This window comes from Centropristis striata, chromosome 5, assembly GCF_030273125.1.
Source record: "Centropristis striata isolate RG_2023a ecotype Rhode Island chromosome 5, C.striata_1.0, whole genome shotgun sequence".
NCBI lineage: Eukaryota > Metazoa > Chordata > Actinopteri > Perciformes > Serranidae > Centropristis > Centropristis striata.
The window spans coordinates 12,161,907-12,171,984 of record NC_081521.1 but is presented as its reverse complement, the minus strand read 5'-3'; positions in this window follow the sequence as shown (position 1 = coordinate 12,171,984).

Sequence of the window (10,078 nt, the reverse complement as noted above, 5' to 3'; positions counted from 1 at the left end):
CAGTTGATCATTCCTGCTTGAGATGATAGGTTTGAGAAGGCTTCAGTCTGAAATGACTGATTGAAATGACTTCTGTGTTTGAATTTAAATCAAACGGTTTTAAGCAGAATTACTACAGACACAAAACAAGTACAAAAACACTCAAAACAACCCCAAAGATAATAAATTAAATCCTAAACCTAACCACAAAAAGACTCAAAAAATGTTCACGAAGAGATCAAATAACTACAAAAAGACTCAACCACAAGAATAAGTAAATTGACTTTGTCCACAAAGAGACTCAAAACGACCACAAAAAGAGATTAAAGAATGTACAAGATGTGAAATGATGACAAAGCAGCATCACTTCCTCTCTAGCCTTTATTCCAGCGATTTAGATGTAGCTGATAGTTGAAGCTAGATTCAACCTTAGGACACAGTAATGGCATCTTTTTGGCAGTTTTTTTTTACTTTCTTTCAGATGATGGGCATGGTGTTACTCTTTGGTATCATGTTCATGGGCGCCATCTTGCTGTAGAGCTGGACGATCTGTGCTGACAACAGCTGTTGTCTGATATGTTGCAGGAGACCCAGGGGGCAACTACACTGGATGCAAAATTAAATCCAATTGTATACAATAATAATGAGCCTACCTCTTACTTGATTTCTGACCTCAGAAAACATTCAAGTATTCGTCAATACAGCATGATGTACATTTAGTAAATTATGGTCCCATTTACAGTCAATCAGACCATATAGCATGGGAGGGGGTAGGGTGGGGCTGCAAAGTCACCTCCACTTTTTTGTTTTGTTTTATGGTCCTCTTGCTTTTATTTGCACACAGCCTTAACAGCTCATACAATCTGTCAAGTAAAAGAGGAATATGGAAGAAGCCTTATTTTTTATTAAACTAAAGTTGTCTTTGATTTTAAACTGAACTGAACCACAACTAGACGACTGAGAAGACCCCTAAGGAACAAACCCCCTTTATTGGGACATGCTGCCATCTTAATATTTTACCTGTATCTGAAGAGTATTAGGAATTCCAGGAGCTCAGGGAAGCAGCAGTGGGTTGTGCACTGATAATGTTCAAGTGATCAATTTTCATTTCAGCTTCCTAAATTATAAATTTTATTTTTGATTAACATAGCAACCCACACTCTTGTTTTTTATGGCCATGATATTGGACTCAATATTTGTTTGCATCTAGACAAGAAGTCAGAATAAACTTGTAATGTTTAATCTTTGTGGTGACATCAATTACTTGTATGTTTTTCTAAATGTAAATATGAAAGAATCATGATTTTAAATGAAAATAAAGTTTATTTTACCTTGATTTTAAATCTCTGCAAGTTTCTGCATTAGTTGGAAGTTGAGATAAAATATGGTATTTAAGTGTTACATTGTATTTGTGGTTGTGGGACATGAACAAAGACAGAGAAGGAAATAACTTCTAGCAGGGAACTCACTGTCACTCAGGCACCAATGAAAACTCAGCAGGATGGGCAAACAACGGTTTGTTGCCAAACAGGAAAGTCACTTTGACTAATTTCCCCTTTGCAGAACTTGGCATCTACGCTACTATCATTGTGATTGTATGTATGGAGTCATCTACATATAAAACACCTGGTGGTTTTGGTTGCCGCTGAACAACGGTTGATGAGCAAACAACGGTTTGTTGCCAAACAGGAAAGTCAAGTTGACCTGCTGATATATTTCATGTTACAGCCCTCAGCTTTATTAGACGTAGGCTGTCTGCTGATGAAAGATGAAATCATTACTGGCTGCATTCCCCTTTGCAAAACTCGGAATCTACACCACTATCATTGTGATTATTGCTCACTATGTTTTGTTCGACAGTGAAATGGAATGCAGTTGCAAATCTGTAACCAACTACTGCAATTTATACATGGTTCTGCCAGTTTTAATAATATTTGGCCTGGTACTTTGGACGGACACAGAGTTTCACAGAACCTGGAGGTATCAGTGTACCTGTCCATCTCTGGATTATCCTGAAAACGGAAGGGAATGCATCAACCAGTGTTGCTGTAACAGGTTTTTTTGGGATGCAGTCTATCACCTGATCAAAGCAGCTTTCGTCGGTCTGCTGTGGGTTGCCCTTGTGTTGATCGATGGAGACTGGTATGCCTGCTGTCTCGGTGATAAAAAGTTAGCCTGCAAAGACAAAAACAACAGATCATCTGAGGAACAAGCAATCATTGCTGAAATGAAACACAATTCAAAGGTAAGAGTTTATTTCTTCTGTACACATCATCTTAGTCTGCATTTCTACTCTGGATTTAATTCACTGTGGTCTTATTCTAAAACCACCTTTACTGCTTCTTTCCAGGAAATTGGCCTCCCTGTGCTTTTCTGTATCATCTGTGTGGTGGGCCTAATGTCAATGTGTGGATGGAGGAAATGCTGTGAAGGGAATTGCCAGTGTTGTGACCAAAGGTTTCTGTATGAAAAACTGATTCTTGATGAGGAGGAAAATGTTCTGAAAGAGATTTTGACGACAGCAGCAAAAGAAAAGTTGAATCATTCTTTTCTTGCCAAAATAAATAATAAAAACTGGAAAGAATGTTTTGACGTTGCTGAAGAACTGATAAAGAATTCCACTGACCCGAGCCTTTCTAAACAACAGCAGAAAGAGTGGAATGAAATGACAACAGAAGCAACTGCAGCACAGGTTTGTTTTCTGATCCTTTTTTTTTTTTTAGCTTATTAGCTCGATCACCCTGAGAGCACCAACATGGATTTCAGTGTTTATTTCTAGTTGAAAACTGGGTGATATATGTTCTAAGAACTCTTTTCAGTCGTCTAAAATGTGACATTTTAGTGTGTCGCAAAACACAAATTTGTTTTAAAATCTTTAACAATTTTTCAGCTTTAGGTCTAAAGAGAGATTATAGTGATTAGTGCAAAGGTATTTCTCCAAAGCTTCTCTATGCACATGAAAGTTGAAAGTCTCTGAAAGTCAGTCTAAATGGGAACATTCAATCATCTCACTTTTGAACCGGTTACGAACATCTTTTCACTGGTGACCATCGCTGTGAAATTAAATTGATTTTCTTTTCAATTGAAAAAAAAATGTCCCTGTTGCTTTACTTGACAACTAATCAATGGTGCCAAACTTTCAGCAGCTATTTACTAAATCACTTTTCATTGTCCATGCCTGGTGGCCCAACAGAATCAGCCTCAGGCCCAGCAGCCCAGTCAACCCGGACCATCTCGCTATCAGGTAAATAATATGTTACATTTTTATTATTATCTTTAAAAAGTTATTTTAAAAGATGTGGATACGTTTCTAGCACTGTTTTTACTAACAAGAGTTACTTCATATGTTGTCTATTCTAAGAAAACCTGTCCATGGGTGGCGGCCCAACAGCTTCAGCTTAAGGACCAGCAGCCCAGTGAACCAGGACCATCTGGCGTTAAGGTAAATAATATGTGCATTTTATATTATTCGTTAAAAAATGATTTTAAAAAATGTGTGGGGGGGGGGGGGGGGGGGGGGGGGGGGAGGCAACAAGATATTTATTCATGGGCCCCAAAATCCCTGGTGACGGCCCTGGGCATGGCACCCAGTATTTATCTACAGTTTCAGAAGAATAACCCAAACTGTGAAAAGTAGGTTTTATGTTGTGAAGCAGTTTTATGAAGTGAGAATGAGACAGAGGAATAAATAAAGAGACTCATTTTAAATCCTTTCAATTTTCTTTGTATGACAGCCTTTGCCACGTGAAGAACCAGAAAAGGGAATTCTTCTGGTTGATCTGCATGACAAACCAACAGCTTAATTTACATGGAGCCAAGTTTTTCTACATTTAAATGTTTAACATTAACCCTCTGAACCTCACCATTGGCAGGATTGAAACATATGTTTTCTTTGAAAGATCAGCAAAAATGCACCATTTATCGAAGAAAGAAACTTTAAAAACAGGATTTATTGTTGAAAGTTGAATTATCCGATGGTCCTTGAACGGCTCATCGGTCACAAAAGTTCCCGTTAGAAAAAAGTAAGTAATACAAAGCTTAAAATTTTGATATTTCCTTCAGAATTCCTTTATTCTACATGTGTCATTTCAAACATGTCCAAAAATAAATGCTTTATACTAACCAGATCCTGTTAATAACATTAAATTCTGCGCTCCTCAGCAACACTTTGAAGCCATGATTGATTCTGCTGAGAACTGTTTATGTTACAGAGAAATTTAAATTGAGTTTTAAGTGCAGTCTGTATACAAAGATAGAGGACTGAAGTGCCTGCTCCCCAGGCACAGAAATGTGTTGCCCACTGCTCCACCAGTGAACAAGCATGGTGTGTAAAGGATGGGCTACATGTACTGCTAGCTGGTTGTGTGTGTATGTATGAATCTTAATCTTAATCTTGGCCTCTAGCCTAATGTCAAACCACCATATTGGTTGTTTACTGCGCTCCCTGGTGGAGGGCTTCAGTATAAGTTATAAACCCCGCCCCCTGATTAAAGGCTGTTGTATAGATTATAAACCCCGCCCCCTGGTAGTTGACTGTTGTATAGATTATAAACCCCGCCCCCTGGTAGTTGACTGCTGTATAGATTATAAACCCCGCCCCCTGGTAGCTGGCTGTTGTATAGATTATAAAGCCCGCCCCCTGGTAGCTGGCTGTTGTATAGATTATAAACCCCGCCCCCTGGTAGCTTGCTGTTGTATAGATTATAAACCCTGCCCCCTGGTAGTTGACTGCTGTATAGATTATAAACTCCGCCCCCTGGTAGTTGACTGCTGTATAGATTATAAACCCCGCCCCCTGGTAGTTGACTGCTGTATAGATTATAAACCCCGCCCCCTGGTAGCTGGCTTTTTTACATGTTATAAACCCCGCCCCCTGGTAGTTGACTATTGTATAGATTATAAACCCCTCCCCCTGGTAGTTGACTGCTGTATAGATTATAAACCCCGCCCCCTGGTAGCTGGCTGTTGTATAGATTATGAACCCCGCCCCCTGGTAGCTGGCTGTTGTATAGATTATAAACCCCGCCCCCTGGTAGCTTGCTGTTGTATAGATTATAAACCCTGCCCCCTGGTAGTTGACTGCTGTATAGATTATAAACCCCGCCCCCTGGTAGTTGACTGCTGTATAGATTATAAACCCCGCCCCCTGGTAGTTGACTGCGGTATAGACTATAAACCCCGCCCCCTGGTAGCTGACTGCTGTCTAGATTATAAACCCCGCCCCCTGGTAGTTGACTGCTGTAAAGACTATAAACCCCGCCCCCTGGTAGCTGACTGCTGTATAGATTATAAACCCCGCCCCCTGGTAGTTGACTGCTGTATAGACTATAAACCCCGCCCCCTGGTAGCTGACTGCTGTCTAGATTATAAACCCCGCCCCCTGGTAGTTGACTGCTGTATAGACTATAAACCCCGCCCCCTGGTAGCTGGCTGCTGTATAGATTATAAACCCCGCCCCCTGGTAGCTTGCTGCTGTATAGATTATAAACCCCGCCCCCTGGTAGCTGACTGCTGTATAGATTATAAACCCCGCCCCCTGGTGGAAGGTTGCATGTAATCATATATTTTGTCAAAAATAATGGCCCATGTCATTTAAAAAAAATGACATGGGCCATTATTTCAGGAAGGTGTTGATCTACTGTGTGTTTTTACTTATTCTTTAATCATTGTACACAAATAAAATTTCACTAAACATTAATGTCTCTGTGTGTTCATTATGGAAACTCTGTTCAGTACAACGTTTCTAGCACTGTTTTTACTAACAAGAGTTACTTCATATGTTGTCTATTCTAAGAAAACCTGTCCATGGGTGGCGGCCCAACAGCTTCAGCTTAAGGACCAGCAGCCCAGTGAACCAGGACCATCTGGCGTTAAGGTAAATAATATGTGCATTTTATATTATTCGTTAAAAAATGATTTTAAAAAATGTAGATAAGTCTTAAGCACTTTAATTATTTTTCCATGGGGGGGGGGGGGGGGGGGGGGCAACAAGATATTTATTCATGGGCCCCAAAATCCCTGGTGACGGCCCTGGGCATGGCACCCAGTATTTATCTACAGTTTCAGAAGAATAACCCAAACTGTGGAAAGTAGGTTTTATGTTGTGAAGCAGTTTTATGAAGTGAGAATGAGACAGAGGAATAAATAAAGAGACTCATTTTAAGTCCTTTCAATTTTCTTTGTATGACAGCCTTTGCCACGTGAAGAATCAGAAAAGGGAATTCTTCTGGTTGATCTGCATGACAAACCAACAGCTTAATTTACATGGAGCCAAGTTTTTCTACATTTAAATGTTTAACATTAACCCTCTGAACCTCACCATTGGCAGGATTGAAACATATGTTTTCTTTGAAAGATCAGCAAAAATGCACCATTTATCGAAGAAAGAAACTTTAAAAACAGGCTTTATTGTTGAAAGTTGAATTATCCGATGGTCCTTGAACGGCTCATCGGTCACAAAAGTTCCCGTTAGAAAAAAGTAAGTAATACAAAGCTTAAAATTTTGATATTTCCTTCAGAATTCCTTTATTCTACATGTGTCATTTCAAACATGTCCAAAAATAAATGCTTTATACTAACCAGATCCTGTTAATAACATTAAATTCTGCGCTCCTCAGCAACACTTTGAAGCCATGATTGATTCTGCTGAGAACTGTTTATGTTACAGAGAAATTTAAATTGAGTTTTAAGTGCAGTCTGTATACAAAGATAGAGGACTGAAGTGCCTGCTCCCCAGGCACAGAAATGTGTTGCCCACTGCTCCACCAGTGAACAAGCATGGTGTGTAAAGGATGGGCTACATGTACTGCTAGCTGGTTGTGTGTGTATGTATGAATCTTAATCTTAATCTTGGCCTCTAGCCTAATGTCAAACCACCATATTGGTTGTTTACTGCGCCCCCTGGTGGAGGGCTTCAGTATAAGTTATAAACCCCGCCCCCTGATTAAAGGCTGTTGTATAGATTATAAACCCCGCCCCCTGGTAGTTGACTGTTGTATAGATTATAAACCCCGCCCCTGGTAGTTGACTGCTGTATAGATTATAAACCCCGCCCCCTGGTAGCTGGCTGTTGTATAGATTATAAAGCCCGCCCCCTGGTAGCTGGCTGTTGTATAGATTATAAACCCCGCCCCCTGGTAGCTTGCTGTTGTATAGATTATAAACCCTGCCCCCTGGTAGTTGACTGCTGTATAGATTATAAACTCCGCCCCCTGGTAGTTGACTGCTGTATAGATTATAAACCCCGCCCCCTGGTAGTTGACTGCTGTATAGATTATAAACCCCGCCCCCTGGTAGCTGGCTTTTGTACATGTAATAAACCCCGCCCCCTGGTAGTTGACTGATGTATAGATTATAAACCCCGCCCCCTGGTAGCTGGCTGTTGTATAGATTATGAACCCCGCCCCCTGGTAGCTGGCTGTTGTATAGATTATAAACCCCGCCCCCTGGTAGCTTGCTGTTGTATAGATTATAAACCCTGCCCCCTGGTAGTTGACTGCTGTATAGATTATAAACCCCGCCCCCTAGTAGTTGACTGCTGTATAGATTATAAACCCCGCCCCCTGGTAGTTGACTGCTGTATAGACTATAAACCCCGCCCCCTGGTAGCTGACTGCTGTCTAGATTATAAACCCCGCCCCCTGGTAGTTGACTGCTGTATAGACTATAAACCCCGCCCCCTGGTAGCTGACTGCTGTATAGATTATAAACCCCGCCCCCTGGTAGTTGACTGCTGTATAGATTATAAACCCCGCCCCCTGGTAGTTGACTGCTGTATAGATTATAAACCCCGCCCCCTGGTAGCTGGCTGCTGTATAGATTATAAACCCCGCCCCCTGGTAGCTTGCTGCTGTATAGATTATAAACCCCGCCCCCTGGTAGCTGACTGCTGTATAGATTATAAACCCCGCCCCCTGGTGGAAGGTTGCATGTAATCATATATTTTGTCAAAATAATGGCCCATGTCATTTAAAAAAAATGACATGGGCCATTATTTCAGGAAGGTGTTGATCTACTGTGTGTTTTTACTTATTCTTTAATCATTGTACACAAATAAAATTTCACTAAACATTAATGTCTCTGTGTGTTCATTATGGAAACTCTGTTCAGTACAAGGGCCAATTTTTGGTTGTGTGTCACATTTTGCAGCGTTTAATCTCATATTTTATTTTATTGTGTTGTCAATTTGATGAAGATGTTTTCTCAATATGCAGTATTATTATTATTATTATTGTTTTAAGCTGCAGTGTATTAATCTACCAGGGCCACCACACAGACGTGTATTTGGAAGGCTGTGAGGATAAAGAACCTAATTATGCAATATAATCACTTCCTGATACATACTCAGACTGTTTACATGGTCGTTTGCTTGTCTGTAGCACCCCCCTGAGGATAAAAGCTCAAAGTGTAGGTTGGAAGGATTACTGACTACTGACAAGGCTTTACTCTTCGTTTTTACTTCATATCTGTCTCTTGGTTGGATCGTATTCTCCAACTTACATACTTTTAAATGTAAAAGCATTGGGGAAAAAAGAAACTCAACAATATTTCCCTCTAAATTGTAGAGGAGTACAAGTATGAAGTTGCATCCAATTGAAATACTTACACAAGTACCCTGAAATGTTTGAATGTTTAAAATGATTTCAGGTTTTTTGTTAAAATCTCAATCAAACTATTTTAAAGAGATGCTAAATTACTAGACACAAAACAATTACAAAAACATTCAAAACTACCACAAAAATAAGAAAATCAACCACAAAAGGACTTGAAAAATGTTCCCGAAGAGATTAACCCTCTGGAGTCCACGAAAGCGCCGGAGCATGACTTCTTCATGATGTCACGAAGTAAAAAGGAAGCATCATGTTTCCCTGCTGTCAGCTGAACTCTAAAGTTTTGGCTTTTCCAGAAGTTTCCATGTCCAATTTAATGCATCAACCCTTTTTTAGCAAAGGTAAAAAACAACAACATGATTTTACTTTTTTTGCAGAGATTTTTCTAATTTAGCTTTGTGCATTTAGCATTTGTAATGCAATCTTTTGTGTTTACTGTTTTATATAATTTCTTTGTGTTTTTATGTGTTTTTTGTAATATCTTTGTGTTTTTTATGTGTTTTTTGTAATTTTTTGTGTTTTTTGTATTGTTATTGTGTTTTTGGAGTGTTTTCAGTGTTTGTATGTTTTTTCATGTTTTTGGTTTGTTTTTCATGTTTTATGTGTTTTATATGTGTTTTGTATTTTATTTATATATTTTTTGTAGTTTTCTTTTTGTATTCAAAATGTTGATCCAGTAAGTCAAAATGAAAACAATAATCAGGTCATATAGTTGAGGTTGTCTTGAAAACAATGATACCAACATGGCATGGTAAAGATTTTTAAGTGATTTATACAGGCAGGATGAACAGGAGTCAAAAACCGACAAAATAGCCTCAAACTCCAAAGGGTTAAGTAATGTGAATGCTTCTAAGGATTAAATGGCCACAAAGATACTTGGGGGAAAAAACATGAAGAGTCTCAAAACAAGAGAGAGGAAAGTCAACAGCTGTGAAATGTAATGCAGTAAAAAGTATAATATTTTCCTCTAGTGGCATACAAGTAAAAAGTAGCATAAAATACTCACAAGTACCCTGCAGTTGTACTTAAGTACTAGTAAATGTACGAGTTACTTTCAACACAAGTTACTTGTCTTTCTAGATTCTGTGCTGACAGGAAAATTTGAAAATAAATTACCACTAAAAAAAAATGAAATTAAATTTGAAATTCAATTATTTTATTGTGTCATGATCATAATTAAAAACTTTCTGACAAGATAGACATTAAAGCAACTGAAATCATGTTAAAAATGTGTGCTTTTATGTTTGATCCATTAGGTTTATTTACTCACATGTTTTCTATATTTTCATCAATTAAAATTGCATAACTCAGATTCTTATTGTTTGTCTAAATGGAGAACAGCCCAAATGCTCCATGTGCACTGGCTTCTTGTACATTTGACTGAATTTGAACTGAATTTCTGAATTTCTTTAACCTTTGGATATGTTTTGTGTGTTCAGCAGTTTGTGCTTCCGTCCATTTCTGTTTTTGTTTGACTGGCACTTTCCTTT